The 24,681-nt window shown below is 46.3% G+C and overlaps 1 protein-coding gene across 1 annotated transcript in view; it reads left to right on the forward strand.

Annotated features, from left to right (window-relative positions):
- The first annotated feature begins 4,757 nt into the window (after positions 1-4,757).
- The window catches only part of LOC311226972 (uncharacterized protein), an 89,953-nt gene continuing 70,029 nt past the window's right edge, over positions 4,758-24,681 (forward strand). Inside the window, exon 1 of the mRNA XM_084312445.1 lies at positions 4,758-4,835. The gene's annotated coding sequence lies outside the window, so the exon portion shown is untranslated. The remainder of the gene's footprint in view (positions 4,836-24,681) is intronic.

The raw sequence follows: 24,681 nt of genomic DNA on the forward strand, positions 1-24,681 counted from the left end.
TGCACGCGTTGTATATTGTGCGTTACTGTTCTCAGCTGGGAAGCGTGCTGGGTGTGTCGGCCGGGGAGAGTGTGTGTGTTGCATGTTGTTTGGCCCTGGCGATCGTCGCGTGTAGGGTGCATTGTTCACTGTAGAGGAGCCGGTGTTCTGGGAGTCTGGGTCCTCTGCGTGGAACTGTGGTGGTGGTGGTTCTGTGACAGGAAGGATGTGACGGCGATTCCTCCTGTATGTCTTCCCGTTGGACTGGATGACGTAGGAGCGCGGCTCTTTGCTCTTCTCCTTCACAGTGCCAAGTCGGTCGTATCCTTTCGGGGTCTGCATACGGACCACCTGTCCCTCTGTTAAAGGCGGTAGTGGGCGACTTGACTTGTCGAAGTGGTGCTTCAGAGTGAGCCTTCTGTTGAGGAGCTGGGCGCTGACTCGCCGGGCGTCCTTGGGGGCTGGTTCCAGTAGTTTGCTACACACTGGAATGGCTGCGCGTGTCTGCCGTGACATCAGACGTTCAGCAGGGGAGCCTAGTGTTGAGTCACAGGGGACGTTCCTGAGGTTTAGGAGATTGAAAAAAACATCGGTTCCATCTCTATGAGATTTCTCCATCAGTTGCTTGGCACTTCTGACTGCCCTCTCTGCGAGCCCATTAGACTGTGGGAACTCTGGGCTGCTGGTGGTATGTACAAAATCCCATTGTTTGGCAAAGTCCTTGAAACTCTGACTGGTGTATTGTCTAGCATTGTCAGAGAAGAGGGTGTGCGGTGAGCCGTGGACTGAAAAATGTCTTTTCAACTTAGATATCACAGCCGATGATGTCAGGCTGTGGAGAAGGTCAATTTCGTACCAGCCAGAATACAAATCTACTAGCACTTGGTAGTGTTTACCATGCCATTCAAACATGTCCGTGGCAACTGTAGACCATGGGAGGTCTGGAATGGTTTGAAGTTTCAGAGGTTCCTTTTGCTGGTGGGACTTGGTGCTGTTGCACGTTGCACATGAGAGCAGCTCTTCAGCGATATCAGTTGACATTGCCGGCCAGAATATGATGCCTCTGGCTCTGCGCTTTGTGGCTTCAACACCTGGGTGTCCTTTGTGCACGATGTTGATGTACTCTCTGTGCAGAGACTGGGGGATGACCGTCTTGTGGCCTTTCATGATGATTCCATCCTCCACTGCGAGTTCGTCTCTGTAAGGGAAGAAGGGAACGACAGCAGGCTGGAGCTGGCTTTCTCTGTTGGGCCATCCTTTCTGAATGACCGCGCTGAGGGTCTGTAACATCTCATCCTCCGCTGTGTGCTTTCTGAGTTCTTCTAGGCGAGCGGTGGAGATGCAACTCACCGACATGACCTCATAAGCACCGTTTTCAGCAGGGCTCTGGGTGACATGTTTGTTTGGAGCTCTGGAGAGAGTGTCAGCCAGGTACATGTACTTGCCCTTTTTGTACACTAGGCTGATGTCGTAGCTCTGTAGACGGAGTAGCATTCTCTGGAGACGGGCTGGGGCTGTGTGTATGGGCTTTTTTATGATCGTCACCAGAGGTTGGTGGTCTGTTTCCACTATTGTGGGCTTTCCATACACATAGTCCTTGAATTTTGTGCAGGCAAACACGACAGCTAGAAGCTCTCTTTCTATTTGGGCGTACCTTGTCTCAGTGTCTGTGAGGGTACGCGACGCAAATGCTACTGGCCTGCCACTTTGCATGCATGCTGCTCCGAGTCCATAGCATGACGCGTCACATGTGAGTGTGACTGGCTCCTTGACGTTGTAGTATATCAACACTGGTGGGCTGCATAGGCACGACTTGAGGCGCTCAAATGCCTCCTGGTGCTGCTGGTACCAGCACCACGCCGTGTCCTTGTGGGTCAGCTTCCTCAGTGGCACCGCTATGTCACTGAAACTGGGGATGTACTTTGCCAGGTAATTTACCATCCCTAGGAAACGCTGTAGTGAAGTGAGTGGGGACTGGCATCTCAGTTATAGCTGCTGTTTTAGAGGGGTCTGCTTTCAGGCCTTCGCTCGTGAAGATGTGGCCTACATAACCTACTTGGTCTAGGCGAAACTTACACTTTGTTGAGTTTAGCCTGAGGTTGACCTCTCTCACCCGATCAAGCACTTTTCTCAGGTTGGCATCGTGTTCAGCCACTCCGCGGCCTCCGATGATGATGTCATCTACTATCACGGAGCATGGTAAGCCTGTGAACAGCTGTTCCATGGAGCGCTGAAACACCTCGCTTGCGGAGTTGATGCCGAAAGGCATTCTTTGAAATTTGTAGCGCCCGAACGGTGTGCTGAATGTGGTCAGCAGTGAGGATTTCTCGTCCAGACGTATCTGCCAGAATGAGTTCTTGGCGTCCAGGACGGAAAACACTGTTGCTCCCGACATCTGTGCTGCTACCTCTTCAACACTACGCATGGGGTGATGGGGCCTCTTCAACGCTGTGTTGAGGTCCTTTGGATTGATGCACAGTCTGATTTCTTGTTTGTCTTTCTTGTGTGCTGCCACCATAGATGAAACCCAGTCTGTGGGCTCAGAGACAGGTGTTATGACACCTATGCTTTGCATGCGGTCCAATTCCGCTTTAACCCTCTCTTGCATCGCTGCGGGGATGCAGTGGGCTGGTCGGACCACAGGCTGTATGCTGCGATCCAGCGTCATGGAATATATGACTGGAAGTTCTCCAAGCTCATCACTGAACACATCTTTATAATGTGTTAGAATCTGTGTTTTGAAATCTGTGTTATTCTCCATGGTGACTTGGTGGACGTCTAGGCTCATTTGAACAATTCCCATGTCCATACATGCACGAAAACCTAGTAGTGGTTGCACATCTCTGTCCACTATGAAGAAAGGCAGTGTGTGTTGCTGCTCCTTTAAACAGCACGACAGCGTGACCAGACCTTTGGTCTCAATTTTAGTGCCTCCGTAAGCAACAAGGTTTGCAGTTTTCTTTTGCTGCCCAAATTGCTCTCCATTAGTCACTCTTTTGAAAGTCTCTATTGACATAACATTACATTTAGCTCCTGTGTCAACTTTAAACTCTGTAGATTTGCCGTTTATGTGCATTGTGACAAATCCTTCATCTTTCTCATTTACTTGAGAATTGACACTGTCAATATTAACACCATCCACATAGAACGTGTCGTCTTCATGTGTAGACTGGTCCACTGACATTTCATGCACAGATGGTCTGTAAGATTTCTTCTGTGGATATCTTTGACTCTGTGGCTTAGATTTGCAACAACTTTTGTAGTGGTTTTCCTTCTTGCAGTTATGGCACTGCTGTCCGAAGGCTGGGCATTTTTCTCTTTTAGCCTCATGACTACCACCACAATTGTTGCACTTTGTTATGGCATTGTTTGAAAATACCTTGGGTTTAGACTGGTACTTTCTGTTGTAAACAGGCCTCACTGCATCAACACTGGTAGCCTGTGTGGCTAGTGTTTTGCTGTTTTCCTCTGTCATCTCGTGAATACGACAGATTGTGATAGCTTTGGCAAGTGTTAACTCACTATCCCTCAACAGAGATTTTCTCAAAGGGTCCCGTGTGATGCCACACACGATTCGATCACAGATAAGCTCTTCAGTCAGAGTTCCAAACTGGCAAGTTTTAGCTTTGATCTTCAAGTCACTGATGAAGGATTCAATACTCTCACCTTGCTTCTGGTTTCTTGAATGAAATTTGTGTCTTTCCATCGTCCTGTTGCTTTGGGGATTGCATATTTCCCTGAATTTTCTTTTCAGGCAGTTCGGGTCCTCTCTGGACTCCGCCGGTGTAATTACTGCTCCGTTGTCACCGGGCGCGCGCACCTCAGCTGCATACACAAACGAACGCTCCCGTTCTATGGCTTCAGGTCCAGCAATGTTGAGGAGAATGTAAGCCTTTGTCCTTGCAGGTTTCTCTGAGTGGGCTGTGGCAATAAAAATGTCATATTCCCCTTCAAAAATGCGCCAATTCTCGGCAACATGTTCATCAAATACAACAGGGTCGGATCTGCGAAATCCATCCGCCATAGTGTCTCTCTACTAGCGCGGCCGCGGCTAGGTTAGCTAGGCTATCAAAAGGCTAGTAAAAAAAAAAACGGCGAAAAACACGTTACTCACGGGCGAAAAGTCCGTACTGTCTTCTGACACCATGTAAACTGTGTTAATATGTACCTCAGTTGCGTGTGAGTCAATGAACACACTTGGGTATAACAAACCGTAGGTTTATTTAACATCTAGTTCTGACGTGACGGTGAGAGCAGGTTCATAATAGCAGGCAGTTTGTACGCCGTCGCACTAGCGGTACGGTGGCCCGTAGTAGCCAATAGTCAAACTGGATAATCATTCAGTCAATGATCTACAGTACCCATTCTGCAATCTGTTAATAAAGTTTTCAATCAATCAATCAATCAATCAATCAATCAATCAAGTAAGAGAGTTAGAGAAGGGGGTGGTCGGTGAGTGATCAAGAAGGCCAGAGTCAGCCCACAGGAGGCAATGAGTGACTCATAGATTAGGTTTGGATAGGGTGGCGATGTTAGGGATGGGTTTTTTGTTTTGTGTGTTATGGGGTTTATTGGTTTTCTTTATTGTTTTCTTTTATTTGCCGGGTCTTGTTTATCCGGCCAGTTGCTGGGATGTACAGTAGGTGGCGGTATGCGCCTTTTTTGTGATTGCGACCCGACATTAATTCCAAAGAAGAAGACATTGTAAAATGGATTGTACAGTAGGTGGCGGTATGCGCCTTTTGTGGTCGCGATCTGCCATTAAACCCATTGAAGAAGAAGATCTTATTTACACCGCAAGATAGCCCATTTTTAGGTGTTTAATATTTTACAGGAGTCAAAAAGTTGGAAGAGGGGTAAGTTGAACAAATTATTCGTAGAAATATATACTCGCTAGTATTACTGGAGTGTATTTAGGGGCCAGAAAACGTTGCTATTCTTCATGCGGCATTATGATGAATTGAAAACGGGGGACCCTTATGTAAACAAGACGAAAGTCTTTCTCTGGTCTGCATCCCCTTAACAATTTTATGTATTGAGCTGTACTGTACCCATTCTGCAATCTGTTAATAAAGTTTTCAATCAATCAATAGCCTAGCGATGCGCCATGTTGAATTTCATTTGAGCTTTTTAGCTTAGCGAGCTAACGCTGCTAACCGGTAACGTCCGAGTCTCGATGCATTGCCTGCCTTCTTGCCACTTCTGTTTTTAACAAACTACTTTTTATAATGACTCCATTATAAATGTTGTGCACTTGAATCAGTGTACTGTAACTACAGTCGAAGATTTCATGCCGGTTAGCAAGGTAACCTTAACGTTATCGTTAGTTAGCTGTTTGGCTGAGCCCCTTTCGTGACTGATTGATTGAAAACTTTATTAACAGATTGCAGAATGGGTACTGTTATATTGACGAGGCTTAACCCGAGGTTCAATAAGATTCCTTTATTGACTCGTTCGTATCTGCATCCATTCATGTCGCTCACGTCTGTCACGTTCAACTTGTGTGTGTCGCCTTCCTGGTGACGTCACAATAACAACGGCAATCACAGAGGTTCAAACCCGAACCTAATACATCACATCCTTCTCTTTAACATATTTTTTTTTTCCAAACAGAACTTAGTATCCTACATTTGTTTAGCTTGAACTCTTGCTAACACGTCCTATTTCCCAAAAACAAACATTTCCCAACTTAAATGTTTACTCAGAGCATCCACCTGCTGTAAATGAAATAACAATGTTAGTCACAGACAACTTTAACTTTAAAGGATCCTGTAACTTAAACCCACTTGAACCATGACATAATGCAAAGCACTTAATGCGAAAACTTGAATATGAAAATACTCCAACAACATGCATATGAAAACACTCCAGTTACTCTCTGTATCTAGAAGGTAGTTTAACTGGTCTACCAGACCTAGTCTGATACGGCTGTGTTTCAGATTGTCCATCATGTGTCTCTGTTTGGTCTGCAACACCTGTGTTCTCTGCTGAACGTGTACATGTTGCCAGATTTTCTCTCGTGTCACAGTCCACGTTCTGGTAAGCATCCTGTTCATTTGTAGATGGAAAAGTTCTCTCCTCCGTTTGTCTCAGGTATTTTCTGTTTCTCCTGTACCGTCTCCCCTCCGGTGTGCGAACCACATATGAACGAGGTTGGTCATGTTTGTGCAGGACCACGGCCGGCTGCCATGTTTCACCTCTTTGAACCCTGACGTTTTCTCCTGCTTGTAGGTCAGGCAGTCTTTTTGTTTGCCTGTCGAAGTAGAGTTTTTGTTTCTCCTGTTTGTCACTCAACTGCCTACGCACGTATGTAGTTCCTTCTGGAGTGAGCAGTGATGTCGAGGCAGGCAGTTTTCCTTTCAGCCGCCGTCCCATGAGCAACTGTGCCGGTGATTACCCCTTCCAGCGGTGTGTTGCGATACTCCAATAGCGATATGTAGGGGTCGCCATTACTTCCTTCTGATTTCTTCAGCATATTTTTGATAGTCTGTACTGTTCTTTCTGCTTGCCCATTTGACTGGGCGTGACCGGGACTCGACGTGGTGTTGATGAATTCCCAGCTTTCTGCAAAGTCCTTGAACTCAGCACTGGAATACTGAGGACCATTATCCGTGAAGACAACATCAGGAATGCCATGTCTGGCAAATATTGATTTCAGTCCGACAATGACACTGCCACTGGTAGTGTCTCTCAGTTTTGTGATTTCCGGGAACTTTGAGAAATAGTCCACACACAACAGGAACTCAGATCCCTTATAATGAAAGAGATCACTCCCTACTTTTGACCACGGTCTGTCTGGTACTGGGTGTGGGAGCAACGGTTCTCTCTGATTGTTGTTCCTGTTCTCATTACATATGGCACACTGAGATACCATCTCCTCAATTTGTGAAGACATGCATGGCCAATATAAAATGTCTCTGGCTCTTTCCTTGCACTTAACAATTCCTAAGTGTGACTCATGGATTTTGTTAATCATTTCTTGTCTCAACTGCTGCGGAACAATGAGCTTCGCTCCCTTGAACATCAGACCATCTGCGTGTGAGATTTCTTCTTTAAATGTCCAATAGGGTTGAATTTCCTTTTGTACAGCACTTCTGTCTTTCGGCCATCCCTTGAGTGTGGTTTCTTTTAGTAGCTGCATTTCGGGGTCTTCTGCCGCTGCTGTTCTGAATGTGTGCAGTTTCTCCTCTGATATCGGCAGCTGCAGAGTGATCATATTCACTTCCAAGTCTTTCTCCAATAGATCTTCTTTCTGCTCTTTCAGGAACGCTCGACTTAGAGCATCTGCAATATGAAGTTCCTTGCCTGGCCTGTAGGTGACTTTTAGGCTGTACCTTTGCAACCTAAGCAGCATTGACTGTAGCCTCATAGGAGCTTGGTGTAAAGCAGGGGTCTCAAACTCAATTTACCTGGGGGCCGCTGGAGGTAGAGTCTGGGTGAGGCTGGGCCGCATCAAATATTCAAAAAAAAAGTACAACTGATCCAATCTTCTCAATCTTTAGCAATAACATTTCAGAACATGAACAGTTCTTCAGAACATGAACGGTTCTTCAGGCTTCTCAGTGGTGTCAGTGGACTCATCCACAGCTATGGAAATGCACTGTGCATTTTTCTTATTCTATCACAAAGCTGTGAGAATACTATTATTATCTTTTTATTAATATGGTTTTATTATTATCCTAAAGTAAGTTAATGTAGATGACTCAAAAGTATAATTGCCTGTATTATAAAAAAAAAGGTAAAAACCATATTATGCGTTTATCAATAAATAAATGCCCAACATTTTTTTATAGATTGGGGGCCCCACATTTTTTTTATAGATTGGGGGCCCACAAATTGATTCTTTCATGGGGCCCAGAATCTCCAGCTACGTCCCTGGCTGGGACTCAGGCTGAACGCATATTTTCCCGTCCATTCACCTTTGAATTGCAGTCGACTTTTCTTTTACTGACCATCTTTGAAAATGCCATATTTTTCTGCTGGCTGCCTGCTGGCGAAAATAGGCTAATAGCTACATTTATCTCTCAGAGATAAAACTGGGAGCGAGTTTACTGTAGATGCGCTTTCAACTCTGCTCCGACTTGAACTGAAATAGAGAGAGACGACATGCAGTCCGTGAAGACCCGCCCTACTCCCCTACTCTGCCTCTGATTCGCAGACTGTGGGTGAGGGGGAAAAACGCTGACGGGACGCGTATGTGATTGGACCAGACCCGTACACACAGAGACAGTGGCAGTGCTGCCGGACATGCAGAGCATGAGAGCACTGCTCGCAGAGGAGAGAGATAGCGAGGATGCATTTGCTTCCACTTTACTTGATATCACTCCGGAATCACGTTTCAACCAAGTCACTAACATAACGTTGCTGACATGAGCCTGCGCTATGGTAGCCTACAAGTGATCAAATAAATAAAACTTCCAACTCTTGCGCAACGACTCGGCAAACAGTTGCGCGCGGGCCGCACTAACACTAAACTTTGATGTCCAGTAGGGGGCCGCAAAATATCATCCCGCGGGCCGCAATTGGCCCGCGGGCCGCGAGTTTGAGACCCCTGGTGTAAAGGCTTTTTAAAGATGCTCTCCAAAGGCTTGTGGTCGCTCTCAACGTGTATGCTTTTTCCATAAACATACTGATGGAATTTTTCACATCCATAGACTATAGCAAGTAGCTCTTTTTCTATCTGGGCATACCTGCGCTGACAGTCAGTGAGAGACCTAGACCCAAAAGCTACAGGTTGCTCATCTTGTAGTAGGACCGCTCCGAGGCCTTCTGAGCTGGCATCTACTGACATAGTCACTGGTTTGTTGATGTCATAAAACTTCAGGGTTGGAGCACTAGTGACCAGCTGTTTGATTTGTTCAAAACTCCTCTTTTGTGGTTCCTCCCAGTGCCACTCTATGTCATTTTCAAGCAGCTTCCTTAACGGTGCACTGACATCTGACAGATTTGGTATGAACTTGGCGAGATATTGAACCATACCATTGAACCTGAGCAGGTCCTGTTTGTTCTGTGGTGGGGGTATTTGTGTCACTGCTCTCACCTTCTCCCCATCTGGTTTCAGCCCACTGGCGCTGAGTATGTGTCCTATGTATCTTATTTCACTTGTCCTGACAGCGCACTTGTTCCTGTTCAGTTTCAAGTTGTATTCCCTTGCTCTGTCTAACAGTTTAAGCACCCTGTGGTCGTGCTCTTCCTTGGTGTCTCTCCATACAAGCATGTCATCTATGATGTTTACGACACCTTCTAGACCTTCAATCATCTGTGCTATTGCCCTTTGAAACACCTCTGGCGCAGATGAAATACCAAACGGTAGACGTAAGAATCTGTACCTACCTATGGGAGTGTTAAAGGTGCATAGCTTTGAACTTTCTTCGTCAAGCTTTATTTGCCAAAAACCCTGATTAGCGTCTAACACTGAGAAGAACTTGGCGTTTGGCATACGGGAAACTACTTCCTCCACAGTGAGCAATGGGTAATGCTCCCGTTTAATAGCTTCATTTAAGTCCTTAGGATCCATGCAGATTCTGAGTTTATTTGGTTTGACCAGTCACCATACTGTTAACCCACTCAGTTGGCTCAATCTGCCTTGTTATTACCCCCAATTTCTCCATGCGCTGTAGTTCCTCAACTACCCTGTCTCTGAGCGCGACTGGGACCCTCCTGGGAGCATGCACTACAGGTGTAACAGTGGGATCAACTTGAATATGATGCTGACCGGGTAAGCAACCCAGTCCACTGAACAGATCATCATAATCCTTAAGAATGTCACTTTCCTTGGAAATGTCATGCATTCTCTTTACTAAACCTAGTTTCTCACAAGTGGCTCCGCCTAGTGTAGCTGGTACATCCTGCTGTGTAATTTCAAACTCTATATTATGCTTTTGGCCTTTGTACTCACATGTCAGTGCTCTCTTGCCCAGTGGTGAAATCTTTTGCCCAAAGAAAGCAACTAGTTTGCATTTGCTCACCCTGAGTCTGCCTCTAACGTCCAGTTCATTCAGCGTTCACATGGCGTTGCAGTCAGCGCCTGTATCCAGTTTGAAAGTCACTGCTTTTCTGTTTATCCTCACTGTTTCATTCCACGGATTTTCCTTGAATTTTGTCTCCATCAGTCTGATGTGTTTTTCCTGCTCCACTTCGACTGTGCCGATGAACATTTCCTCCTCATCACTCTCACTCTGCTCAATTGCATGCAGCTTTTTTTTATATTGGTGCTGTGGTGGGCCCTGCGCTCTACACACCTTGGCAAAGTGATTTCTCTTGTGGCATGATTTACATGTTTGTCCAATTGCCGGACATGTCCTTGTTCCATGTCTGTAACCACATCTGTAGCAACTTGACTCATCTGGTTCAGTATGACCTGTGCTATCTGCAACTTTACTGTCTTTTGGCCTGACTGTTCTCAGTCTGTTCACATCCACCTCTTCTGTCAGTGCTTTCACTTGACTGGTTGTGATCTCACTTGCACGGCAAATATCCAAGGCTTTTGCTAGTGTCAGATCTGCTTCTCTTAACAGTCTGCCTCTTACTTGGTCATTAGTTATGCCACACACTATCCTGTCTCTTATCAGGGATTCGTTCAACTGACCAAATTCACAATCATTGGCTTTATACTTTAAATCCGTGACATAGGCATCTATTGTTTCTGACTGTTTCTGTGCATGTGTGAAGAATATGTGCCTTATATATGGCAAGTTTTTCCGGGGCTCACAATAGTCCTGAAATTTCTTCTTCAGTATGTCTATTTTGTCTTTTTCTTCTTCAGTAAAGACAAAAGTATTACATACTTTAATCGCCTCCTCTCCGGCGACATGAAGAAACGTCGCACACTGCACTTTTTGAGACTTTTCTGAGATGCCGCTGGCGATGCTAAATAGTTCGAAGCGCTGTGTCCAATTCCTCCAATTTTCAGCAAGATTGCCTTGCAGACTCAATGGCATCGGAGGTTGAAACTGCGCCATCCTCTTATTCCAATTTTACTTCTGACACCATGTTATATTGACGAGGCTTAACCCGAGGTTCAATAAGATTCCTTTATTGACTCGTTCGTATCTGCATCCATTCATGTCGTTCACGTCTGTCACGTTCAACTTGTGTGTGTCGCCTTCCTGGTGACGTCACAATAACAACGGCAATCACAGAGGTTCAAACCCGAACCTAATACATCACAGGTACAGTACAGCTCAATACAATACAATTGTTAAGGGGGTGCAGACCAGAGAGACTTTTGTCTTGTTTACATCAGGGTCCCCCATTTTCAATTCATCGTAGTGATGTGATGCACGCCAACAAGGTTTGGCCGAGTGAATACACACGAGGGTTTCGAACAGAGCAACGCTAGGGTTTGAAAGCTCGGCGTTGCTAATAAACATTTAAAATAATTTTTATAAACTGGTCAACACAGCTCAAAACGGCGTTATTTCCGAGTAGGGTATATCTGCAGAGCAGCAGAGCCCAACGTCTGTGTGGGGCTTCGTGGCGTGGACGGGCTTGAGGCGGGGCTTCGTGGCGTGGACAAGTCTTGTGGCATGGACAGGTCTTTGTTGGAGTGCGCATGTGTGATACTGCTCCTGGCTGCCCTTGGGGGGAGGGTGAATGAATGAATGAAAACTTTATTTAACAGATTGCAGAATGGGTACAATACAGTACGGCTCAATACACACAATTGTTAAGGGGATGCAGACCTGAGAAAGACGTTTGTCTTGTTTCCATCAGGGTCCCCCATTTTCAATTCATATAGACATTTATGACATACACATAGGCCTGCCACGATAACACATTTTGCTGGGCGATTAATTGCCCCCGAAAATATCGCGATAAGCGATATTATTGCGACCGGTTAGAGAATTTTTTTGAGAAATTTATTTCCCAAAACTTTTATTTTGAAGCCCACCGCTCCATCTTTTCCGGTTTAAGACTTTTATTTTGAAGCCCACCGACCGGACCGGAAGTATTGTTGTGATTATCCTAGCCGACAACTTGTCTCGTCTGGTTGTGTTTTTTAGTTTTAACGTTAGCTACTAACGTTAGATGCAGCTACTACAGGCAATCAACGATGAGGAGGACGCGTCAAAGCAGTATATAATAGAATAGCTGTGGTGCGTAGGCACTGCAGCACGACTCGAAAACGACCCGTTATAATAAATTAATTCATGTTTAACTTGTCCCCGTCTCCAGTGCTTTGACTAGCCCCACCCGTTCATTGTAAACAATGATGCATGTAATTGTATTAACGTTATTCTGTGTTATTCTAACGTTACACTACAAATAACGCTACTTGGTTAAAAGGAGCAACACTATTGAGAAATGTAGTTAAGTAGTTGCTACTGCCCCACGGAGCTCCCGTGCTGTGCTCTGTAGTAACGCCAGCGGCCAACCCACACGGAGAGAGACTGCAAGGGGCACTGGTTCCGCCTCATTAAAACAAACGCGCAAATAGCAATTAATCGCGCCCGTCAAAATCATTGCATTCATTTTAATTATCGCGGCAATTAATCGATTTATTGCTTATCGCGGCAGGCCTACATACACAACATACATGACATTTATGGCATAGGGACATATAGGTATTTAGTACTGATACATTTGTGACATAAACGGTATTCAAATATACAGTACTGTTACCCCTAGATCCTGACAGAGTATATACATATGATGGGGAGGGGACTGTACATTAGGAGGGGGTGGGTGGGATAGTCAAGTCAAGAGTTTTATTTGTCACGGCATACAAGTATACAATGAAATGCGGGTGGTCTTGCCCGCAACGATGTGCAATACAGTGGTACAACATATAATAGAATCCAATAAAAACAACATTGTGCAATAACAGGTAACAGGTAACATGGTGTGACATCTCGGTATCTGTACATAGTTATTTACAGAGCATATAGGACATGCTAGGTAGCTTTGGTAGTGCAATACACTGTTACTGTTGCTATACTAATTTAAAGTGGCCTTTCCTTTTGGAAATAAGTGTGTGTGAATGCGGCATGAGTGTGTGCCCGCTCATGTTAAAGTGGCTGCTAGTGCACAGCGTGCGTGTCGTGTGTGTGCTCATGTGTGCTTGTGTGTGGATAGTTCAGTGTTCTGTGGCACTCAATGTTCATTGTTCAAGGCTCTGATGGCCTGGGGGAAGAAGCTGAGCCTAAGCCTCTCTGTCCTAGTAGCTGGGGTTCGCAGGCGTCTGCCTGACCTCAGCAGCTGGAACAGGCTGTTATTGGGGTGGTGGGGGTCTTTCATTATTCTGCAGGCTCTGGATTTGCACCTCTTGTATAGAACCTGCAGGGGAGGTAGTGCAATACCCGTGGTACGCTCGGCTGAGCGCACCACTCTCTGTAGGGCCTTCTTGTCCTGTGCCGTGCTGTTTCCATACCAGGCAGTGATGTTTCCGGTCAAGATGCTCTCTACAGCTCCTGAGTAGAAGGACTGGAGTATCTTCCCCGATACTCTGAACTTCCTTAACTGTCTCAGGTGGTAGAGGCGCTGCTTTGCCTTCTTTACTACTGTGTCTATGTGTGTTGACCATGTCAGATCCTCTGAGATGTGGATCCCCAGGTACTTAAAGCTGCTCACCCTGTCCACGGTAGCCCCGTTAATCCTCAGTGGTGTGTGTGTCTCCTGCTGTCCTCTCCTATAATCCACGATCAGCTCCTTGGTTTTACCAATGTTCAGGAGCAGGCTGTTGTCCTGGCACCAGCGTTCCAGTACCTCAACCTCCTCCCGGTAGGCCTTCTCGTCGTTGTCCGAGATCAGCCCCACCACCACCGTGTCGTCTGCAAACTTCACTATGGAGTTGGAGCTGAACTTGGCCACACAATCGTGTGTGTAGAGTGAGTACAGCAGGGGGCTCAGAACACAGCCCTGGGGGGACCCGATGCTCAGGGTGATGGTGTTGGAGGTCTGACCCCCCACCCTGACCGCCTGGGGTCTTTCGCTCAGAAAGTCCAGTACCCAGGCGCTCAGGGCGGAGCTCAGACCCAGCTCGATCAGCTTGTCCACCAGTCTGGTGGGGACTATGGTGTTGAACGCTGAGCTGTAGTCAATGAACAACAGTCTCACATAGCCCCCCTTCTGACGGTCAAGGTGAGAGAGGGTGCTGTGCAGTACCTGGGAGACCGCGTCGTCAGTGGACCTGTTTGTCCTGTATGCAAATTGCATAGGGTCCATATCACTGGGGAGGGAGGCACAAATGTGGTCCTTGACCAGCCTCTCGAAACATTTCATGACCACAGAGGTGAGTGCCACCGGTCTGTAGTCATTTGGACATGTTGGGGAGGGTTTCTTCGGTACAGGGATGATGGTAGACATCTTGAAGCAGGCAGGGACCACTGACTCCGCCAGGGATTGATTAAATATGGCGGTGAACACCGGGGCTAGCTGGTTGGCACAGGACTTAAGTATGCGTCCTGTTATACCATCTGGGCCAGCAGCCTTCCTGGGCCCTCATTCATCAACGTGACGTAGAAAATGTTCTATTTCCATACTTAAGCACAGAATTTAGAATGTGTGCATGCACAAAAAAAAACGGGATTCATCACACGTGCATACACAGGTCCTACGCACACCTGTCATGATAAATATCACCTTGGTCCTACGCCGAGGCTCGTGCACACTTAACCGCCCCGATTAACCATATACGGTAATGGACACCCCCATGAAATGTGGAAAAGTGGACTAAGCGAGGGTGTTGTACACTGTCGGATATTATATCTATTAACTTCCTAAAAGACCATTGCTGCCTGGACACCGCAAACACTAATAAAGACCATTAACCACTGTTTTGCCGTTGCCCGTTAGTGTCATTAATGCATGCTGGAATAAGAATGCCTTTCTTAATTTATTTTTAATATTAATAATTATTATAATACAATAAAAGACAGCTCCGTCTTTTAATACACATATTGTACAGTAACGTCAAATAAATACTACAGTCCCCGCTGAAATAAAGGTTCTGCACGCACATACCAGCAGTGATCTACAGCATAAAAGATAGCCACTTTATAATACTATTCTGAGTAGATAATTCATCTGTATCGCAACAGAGTCACGGATCTGGTCGGGGCAGGTAGCATTATGTCGGGAAAATCTTTATGAAATAAACAAACGTGAATTAAAGAATTTAAAAACAAAGTTTAGCATATTAAATCGTTTTATAAGCTTATAGCTTTTTTCGTGCTGATTTGAGAAGGGTCCAGCTGCAGAGCCGGAGAGCAACTCTCAGGGCCAAGATAGCACTTATACTATTTTGAGAGAGACAGCAGAGAGACAGACAGACAGACAGACACTGTTCCACAGTGTGTGTGTGTTGTGTGTGTGTGTGTGTGTGTGTGTGTGTGTGTGTGTGTGTGTGTGTGTGTGTGTGTGTGTGTGTGTGTGTGTGTGTGACTACTAGTCAAATAGTAGAGACTCAGCCCCCCCCCCCCCCTCTGGACCACCTCCTAGTAGAGACTTCTCTAGGAAGAAGATGAGGATTAAGGCGAGACACTGCAGGTGAATAGGCAAATATACTTTTTTTGTTGATTTTGAGATTTTGTTATATTTTGCTTCCTAAACACGAGACAAGTTGTCTTCTATGAAACTAGTGACAATAAAACGTCAATAACACACATTTAGTTGTTTATTTTACTTCATTTTGCCTTATTGCATCCATAAATGTCCACATATTTAATGGGGAAGTGCCTCATTTGCATATATAAACATACATTTCAGAAAACTTGTCTCTACTAGGAGGTGGTCCAGAGGGGCGGGGGTCTCTACTGGGAGGTGGTCCAGAGGGGGAGGGTCTCTACTAGGAGACTAGTGGTCACACACACACACTGTGGAACAGTGTCTATCTGTCTGTCTGTCTGTCTCTCTGCTGTCTGTCTCTCCGGCTCTGCAGCTGGACCTTCTCAAATAAGCACGGAAAAGCTTTTAAGCTTATAGCTCCAATTTGGGTCCCAAATTGCGGTACAAATGAAGGAGGTGTCTCGGGTAGTGGACTCTAGTTAATATTATGTTCTCTGCAATTAGACTGCCCCTCATTCATTCATTCATCCCTATCTGATGCTATCTCTGAAAACAGTTCCTGCGAGCGCAGTCAGTGCACCCGATAACGCTATATATATAAACCTGCATTCATTCGGAGAGAAAGACCTATTCCACATGCTATTTAGGGTTTGACAATAATTACACTAATATCGCTATTTCACAATGAACTATAATGAATTACGGGGGTCATACAGAACACGTCAGTCAAGCTTATTTCCGCGTTGAAACTAATGCATGCAACTGATCTATGCCGTCCGTCTGCAGTCCCCATATTCTACCACAGGGCGTCAGCTAAGCATGGTCCGACCTGTGCTTAAATATACGCACAAAGTCAAGCACAAGTTCAAATAGATAAATCCCACACTTTGCTTAGGAATGGTCGTACGCACGGCTTAAGCACATATCTGTGCGTAAGTCAAGTTGATACATGAGGGCCCTGGTGTTCACCTGCATAAATGCTCTTCTCACACTGTGTTCCGACAACGAGAGAGCGTCCCCGCCCCCCCGCGGTTGCCCCCCCCCCTCCACAACAGCCGGCGCGCCAGTGACGTCACTAGCCGGAGAGCTAGCAGCGCCACTGTCTACACCAAACCGAGCGTAGAAAGAGTTGAGCTTGTCCGCGAGGGAGGCGTCGTCGCTCCCCATTGAGGGGGCGCTGACTTTGTAGTCAGTTATTGTCTTCAGTCCCCGCCATAAGCCTCTTGTGTCGTTTTGTGCCATTTGTGTCTCCAGTTTTTCAGCATATGTCCTCTTAGCAAGTTTAACAGCCTTGCATAGACTGAAGCCTTATACTCCTCCATGTTTCCTGACTCTCTGCCCAGGTTGTAAGCGGTGGTGCGAGAGTTCAGAGCTGCTCTAATAGTACTGTCCTGTTACGACCCTGGCTCATGGGTACGCAACCTATGTGTAATCAACACCAAAACCCTGTGCTCTAACTCAAAAAATGCTACGAAACCAAGGAACTACTAATATAACTATAAGCTAATGTACTGGTAACCCAACGGACAAGGACTGTAAGAACCTGACGGCTCTTTCACTAGGCACAGACAGTGCATGTGTGTTACTGGGTCTGCCTTTGAAGCTCCCCAGCAGGTAACCAATCAGCACTAATTGGCTAATTGGCAGCCCTCACCTGTATGCCCTGGTGACACAGGAGTGACTAGGCCTCTAGTACATAACACCTCCCCCACCAAACTGGTTGCCCAAGAGGCAACCACTACACAACAACCCATAAACAAAACAAAAACCAACTGTGACCCCTTAGTTGTCAGGGCCACTACCACAACAGCGATAACGGGTACCACAAACACCGGCACTATGATCGTGAGAGGGCGTCTGCTAGCACGTTGTCCCTCCGACGAATGTGGCGAATATCCAAGTTATACGCCTGGAGGAACAAACTCCATCGCATCAAACGATGGTTCGAATTCACCATGCTGCGAAGAAAAACCAAAGGGTTATGGTCTGTATACACAACAAGGGGCAAACTGGAGGATCCAACGTAAACATAAAAATGGTTCAAGGCAAGAACCGGGTCGGCCCCTGTCGAACACGACCACCGATACCGATCTGTCAAAATTATACTGCAAACCAAAATCAACCTGAGAACTGCGCTTAACAGAACAGACCACAGCACAACAAAACCATAAATCACTGATACCACCACCGCACCCATATCCATCCCACCTGGCACTGGCAGTTCAGGATACTGCACACCGTGAACATCCAGAGTAGGCTGTACCGCCTCAGGTACAGCCCCAGTGTACCGGGAACCTGGCAGTACGACAGCCAGCATAACGTCTGGAACACCATCTAAAATGGCGTCACCCAAAATAACTTTGTCCTGATCAAAATCAAAATGGCTGCCACTCAACAGACCAGGTCGCGAAGGCGGCTCCTGCTCCACAGGACACAGGTAACTAGGTTGACCATCACACCTAGTGCATGGCAGAGAATCAGTGTGGACATGTGGATCAATGTCAGAATCATCAACTGACATACTGGGACCATCCCTGCCCACAAGTGAAACATTAGGGACAATAGAGCTATTGTGGGAAGGCTGGCAGCCTAAATCAAGCTTAGTAGCCCCTCCAACTAGAACGGTGTCACATGAAAAAACAGCACCTCTCATAGCATCCTTCCCACACTCCTCCTCCAATTTGTTCGTGGCCTCGGCCACCGTACAGGCTGGGAAGACCTTGAGACATTGCGCTGCCATATCACCTCCTGTCACATGCTTCTCCGGCACGCCTGTCAACTCTGGTTTCACCACCGGGCCTAACACAAAACCACAATCAAGAGAATAATTATGCAGAGGTACATCCACAGTGTGCTTTCCAAAATTCTCAACAGGTGCACCTTTTAATTCAACAAAGAATGTGTCACTAAGTGTAATGTCCCAAGTCGAAGTATCAACAACATCACTTTTGTCCTTTGACATTTCTCGTGCCACAGCACACACCGGAAACACTCCTGGATGTTTCTGTGCCAGCTCATTAGAGACCTCAGAAACCACAGGAATGGGAGTTACAACCGGAGTAGCCAACACTTTGTCACCAGCCAAATCATTCCCTAGAATGAAGGACACCCCCTTTATGGGAATGTGAGAACATACCCCCACAACAACATTGCCTGATACTAAGGGAGAATTGAGCGTGACCTCATGCAAAGGTGCATCCACAAATCCACCCCCAAAGCCCTGAACAACGACATCGGAATGCAAAGAAGAGTTTGATGAAAATGGCAAAACCCCCTCCAGAATGAGGGACTGAAAAGCACCGGTATCTCTCCAAATTGTTATAGCCTGTTTGGACTCTAGTGCATTAGTCAGGGAAACAAATCCATTCATCCTAAACCTTGAGGAACCCTCGAGCTCTTTGTCCACACGTTTGATACCTTCCCCATCCCCATCTAACGTTGGCATAGGCGTCCTGCATATGGTTTCTACCAGAGCCACGGTTCTGAAATTTTTCTGCTCAAGCACCGGGCATCCAGCAACGATATGACCAGGTTCCTTACAGTAAAAACAGATAATCCCTTCTGGGAATGCACCAGCAGAACCACCCCGCCTAGGAGGTGAAGTTAATTGACCAGCAGACACAGGTTTTGGGAAACGGCCCCCCTGAACAGGACGCCTATCCCCGGACTCAACACGGTAGTCCTCCAAAAACACGGACTTGTGTGTCAACACAAACTCATCGGTGAAGACAGCGGCGTCGCCTATCTTCGATACCCCACGCTCATTTAGATGTGTGGAAACGGTATCAGGAACACATCTTTTAAATTCCTCTAGGAGAATCAACTGCCTAAGCTGCTCTCTTGACTCTGCCTTCTGAGAAGTGCACCACCTGTCAAACAGGTTCTCCTTCTCCCTTCCAAACTCAACATAAGACTGCCCCTCGGACCTACGATAACCTCTAAAACGCTGACGATAGGCCTCAGGGACCAACTCATAAGCCCTCAATATGGAAGCTTTAACAAGTTCATAATCAGCGCTTTGTTCAAGGGACAGAGCAGTGTAGGCTTCTTGTGCCCTACCAACCAAAACACATTCTAGCAGCAGTGTCCAGGCGGTATCAGGCCACTTCAATGTGGTTGCCACCCGTTCAAAAAGGGGAAAATATCTTTCCACGTCTTTCTCAAAAAATGGTGGCACCATCCTAATATTCCTGCCTACATCAAACCCGGAACGTGACTCTGGCTGCAGAGCACCCGCCTGTAAGGCAGCATGCTTAAGCTCAAGCTCCTTCTGCGCACGCTCGTGCACCAGCAACATTTGTCTCTCCTCCAGCAACATTTGTCTCTCTTTAAGCTCCCTCTCCTCTTTCCTCTCTTTAAGCTCACGCTCCTCTCTCCTCTCTCTCTCCTTAAGCTCACGCTCCTCTCTCCTCTCCTCATGCTCTCGCTCTAGCTGCCTTTCCTTAAACTCCAACTCCCTAATCCTCCACTCACCCTCTACACCAGGTAATAGCGGAGACGCGCCAGACGATGGAGGCTCCTCCACCCTCTCCTCAAGCACCTGTTCCCTAATGAGCAAAACCCGCAAAGCACCCAAGGCAGATGGTTTCAAACGTTTCTCACTGGGAGTAAGCTCGACCTTGTAGTGCACAGCAAGCTCGAGCAGTTGTTCTTTGGAAAATGTGTCTAATAAGTCATGAGACGGGCGATCAACAAAGTCCCTGATGGAAGCCATTGTCACTGAACTAGACACCCCAAGCTACACACCCAACCTCACAGACACGAAGAACCACTAACGAACCACGAAGACCCCCCCAACGAACCACTGAAGAACAACGAAGAACCACTGAAGAACCATGAATAATGCTAATTGCCAACAATACCAACCAAAAGGGAACGCGGTGGAAATGTGAGCTCTACGGAGCGCACCTTTCCAGGTTGCACAAACAAAAAAAACAAAAAAAAAACACACCCACCCTAAATAGACGTGTCATACACGCAGGGTGTTAGGTGCTACCAGGTATGCTCACTTAAACAAACAAAATAAATCCAACAAAATATTCCAAACAGGTGCGCCTTCTAACCTGATGTGACCACATATGCTTCTACGTCTAAACTGCAGAAAACCCCGGCCTACCACATGTCTACCCTAAGAAACACTAAATCAAGCCCTACCACACTACCTGTGTTTCCTGGCCGCCCTAACCTACCTACCCTTAAACTAATGCCCTGTAGACCTAACTTTCTTCAACCACACCTGCTACCAGTCAAAGATCATATACAATCATTTCATTGACCGCCCCAGGAGTACGCGGTGCACCGGACGCTAACCAACAACCAGAAAATAATATCCCTATCTACATGTGGTGCCTACTAAACTATATATTTTAACAGCATAAGTAGTCACATCAAATTACAAACAAATACGGCATACTCACCTGTTTGATGAAAATGGCTCAGCCCCCACGTTACACCATGTGTAACGAACACCACCCAAACCATAATATGATGACACCCCGTGCAACACAAAAAAAAATCACCAAACAAAGTGCTAGGGGTAAAAGATCCCGGACGAGCGCCCAATTGTTACGACCCTGGCTCATGGGTACGCAACCTATGTGTAATCAACACCAAAACCCTGTGCTCTAACTCAAAAAATGCTACGAAACCAAGGAACTACTAATATAACTATAAGCTAATGTACTGGTAACCCAACGGACAAGGACTGTAAGAACCTGACAGCTCTTTCACTCGGCACAGACAGTGCATGTGTGTTACTGGGTCTGCCTTTGAAGCTCCCCAGCAGGTAACCAATCAGCACTAATTGGCTAATTGGCAGCCCTCACCTGTATGCCCTGGTGACACAGGAGTGACTAGGCCTCTAGTACATAACATGTCCACCCACGGTTTCTGGTTTGGGAAAACCCGCACCTTTTTCGTGGGGACAATACCATCAGCTATTGTTGTTATATAGCTCACCACTGTGTCTGCGAGCTCGCTGACGTCACTGGCGCTGCCTTGGAACATATCCCAATCCGTGTCTGCTAACACGTCCTGGAGCGTGGCCTCTGATTCGTCAGTCCACTTCTTTGTCTCACGTGACACGACGGCGTCACGTGATCTTTGTTTGTAGGCGGGGAATAGCAAGATGGAGTCGTGATCGCTCGAGCTTGAAGACCCCGTTAATGGCGGAGCTGCCACCGCCTTGTAGCCGGCTCTGAACGGGGAATAACAGTGGTCGAGTGTGTTCCTTCCTCTGGTGGAGCAGGCGATGTGCTGAAAAAAGGACGGCATCACTTTCTTCAGGTTCGCCTGGTTGAAATCGCCAGCCACTATCATCGCCGCGTCCGGGTATTTTATCTGGTGCCTGTTGAGGTGGTCATGTAGTTCCCCCAGCGCTTTGCCAGTATTCGCCTGTGGGGGTATGTATACGGCGGTCATGATGACCGCGGTAAACTCCCGGGGGAGGTGGAACGGGCGGCACAGGATTGACAGATGTTCCATGTCTGGGGAGCATGAGCTCGAGAGAACATGCACTTCTTTGGGGTTAACCCAGACATTGTTCGTGAAGAGGCAGACCCCACCTCCGACGCTCTTTCCAGAGGCTGCCGTTCGGTCCGCACGCAATACGGTAAAGGATAGAAATATACATACGGCGGGGAGGGAATATATGTGCGGTGGGGAGGAGACTGTCTATTAGGAGGTGGTGGGGGTTTTGGGCATTTACGGTGGCCAGTTTCGAATTGCAGCCTCCCGTAGGTGCTCTTTAAGAGCGGTTTTGAATGTGGGTAGGGATTCACATTCCTTTACAGCTTTGGGTAGGGCGTTCCACATTGATGTGGCATAATTGCGAAACGTGTTTAGTCCCTTGTTTGAGCCGAATCTGGGTTTAACATGATTTGTTGAGCTTCCTCTGGTGTAGTGGTTGTGGTATTCACTGACCTTTGGGAAGTATTTTGACATGTACATGGGTACCTTAGTCGTATAGTGTATCTTGTAGACCAGGCCCATTGCAAGTTGCTGTACTCTGTCGTCTACTCTAAGCCATCCTAGTGTGCAGAGACTCAAACGCATCAGCGACCCAACTAACTGCGTGTCTTGTTTACATCAGGGTCCCCCATTTTCAATTCACCATAACATGACATACAGATAGACAGTAATGTTACATCTAGACATTTATGACATACCAGATCTACAAATATACTAGACATTTATGACATACTTGATTGATTGATTGATTGAAAACTTTATTAACAGATTGCAGAATGGGTACAGTACAGTACAGCTCAATACATACAATTGTTAAGGGGATGCAGACCAGAGAAGGACTTTCGTCTTGTTTACATCAGGGTCCCCCATTTTCAATTCATCGTAACATATATGACATACATGACATACAGATAGACAGTACTGCTACATCTATACATTTATGACAACCAGATTTGCAAATACAGTACTGTTTGTGATACGAAAAGAGTCCAGAAAAAAGAGTTATACATTTGACGTAGAAACTGTACATTGGAGGAGGTTGGGGGGGTGGGGGGTACTGTACATTGGAGGTGGTTGGGTGGGGGGGGGGAGGTTGGGTAGGAGTGGGGGGGGGGGGGGGGGTTGGGTGGGTGGGGGACACTGTACAACTGTACAAGCAAAACTGTACATTGGAATATTGACAAGACCATGCTTGGTAATTTTTACTGTACATTGGAGGGGGTTGTGTTAGGACATTTACAGTTTGTCACAGGAAAGATTTGCCTCTAGGATGGAACCCAGGTAGGTAATATCTTCTTTCTTTGTGACAATATTGTCACCCACTGTAACTGAGAAGCCGTCGGTCTTGCTGAGTTTGTTATTTGAACCGAAGAGAATGGACTCTGTTTTGCCCATGTGTAATGATAGTTTGTTATCAGCGAGCCATATGCAGATTTTGCCTAGTTCTGAGCTGAGGGTTTTTTCAACCTGTAACTTGTTCTTGTCAGAGACCAGCAGGGCTGAGTCGTCCGCAAACAGGAACAAGTTGCAGTCACAAGCTGACGACATGTAATTTGCATAAATTAGGAACAGTAGCGGACCTAGTATGCTTCCTTGTGGAACACCACAGCTTACTGTGAGGGGGGGGGGGGGGGGGGGATAGGGTACCGTTTACCTCCACCATCTGCTCTCTCCCCTCCAGGTAGGATTGCATCCAGCTCACTGATAGACTATCAAAATTAGAGTTGTTCCGATACCGATACCAGTATCGGAAATGCCGCCGATACTGCCTAAAATGCTGGTATCGGTATCGGCGAGTACCCTCTAATGTTGCGCTCCGATACCATATGACGTAATTTATCAACAACACTGCGGACGTTGGGCTCTGTAGATACTTTATATACTCATACTTCGCTGGGTGAGCATTATAAAACAAACGTGTGCTTAATCGACCGTGAATTAAAGTGTCAATTGCCATTAACAGCAGAGCAGATACTTTCTTAAAATGCCATTGTCCCGACAGCGCTGTTGACGGGGAGCTCTGATGAGTTCGCTTGGTGGCTGGTGTTATTAGCATTGAACAGCTAACCGAAAGCTAGCTTTGACGTTACCTTGGCTAAAGTTGGGGCTATTCATAAACCAGCAATAATGACTGCAGATCTGCAAGCAAAGTACAGCAAGTTGGCAAAGGAGTATTCCAAGTTAAATCATAATGTCACCGGCAGTAACGTTACAGTCTTTCCATATAGCGGTAGCTCATGCTAGCTAACCTAGCTCACGGTAACGTTGTCATTGCACAATTGCACGTCGCGTACACAATTAATGACATGTTGCGGACAGCCATATCGGCGACAATGTTTAGCTTTTAGTGCCAAATGATAAGAGTCTGAGGCGGAGTCTCAAAAGAGAATGTTGAATATTTATTGTGCAAAAATCACAACAACAGAGCCTCTGGTACTAAACGGAGCCTTCTTGTGGAAGCAAGTGCAGCAACGAATAATGTCCGTGTGGAACTAATGTGCCAACAACCTTTCCGTGGGTGAACTCATTGAGATAGTTTTCAATTACTGATACTAATACTAATCTATACAATCACCTGTTGTTGAATAAATACCATTACTTTATAGTTATTACTAAAAAAACAGTATATATAAAACAGTAGCTGTATTAAAAAAAAAAAACGTTTTATAATTTATATAATATTTTTTTAATGTATGCACTGGTATCGGATAAGTATCGGTATCGGCC

This window comes from Notolepis coatsorum (assembly GCF_963971535.1).
Source record: "Notolepis coatsorum genome assembly, chromosome: 4".
In the NCBI taxonomy this organism is placed as follows: domain Eukaryota; kingdom Metazoa; phylum Chordata; class Actinopteri; order Aulopiformes; family Paralepididae; genus Notolepis; species Notolepis coatsorum.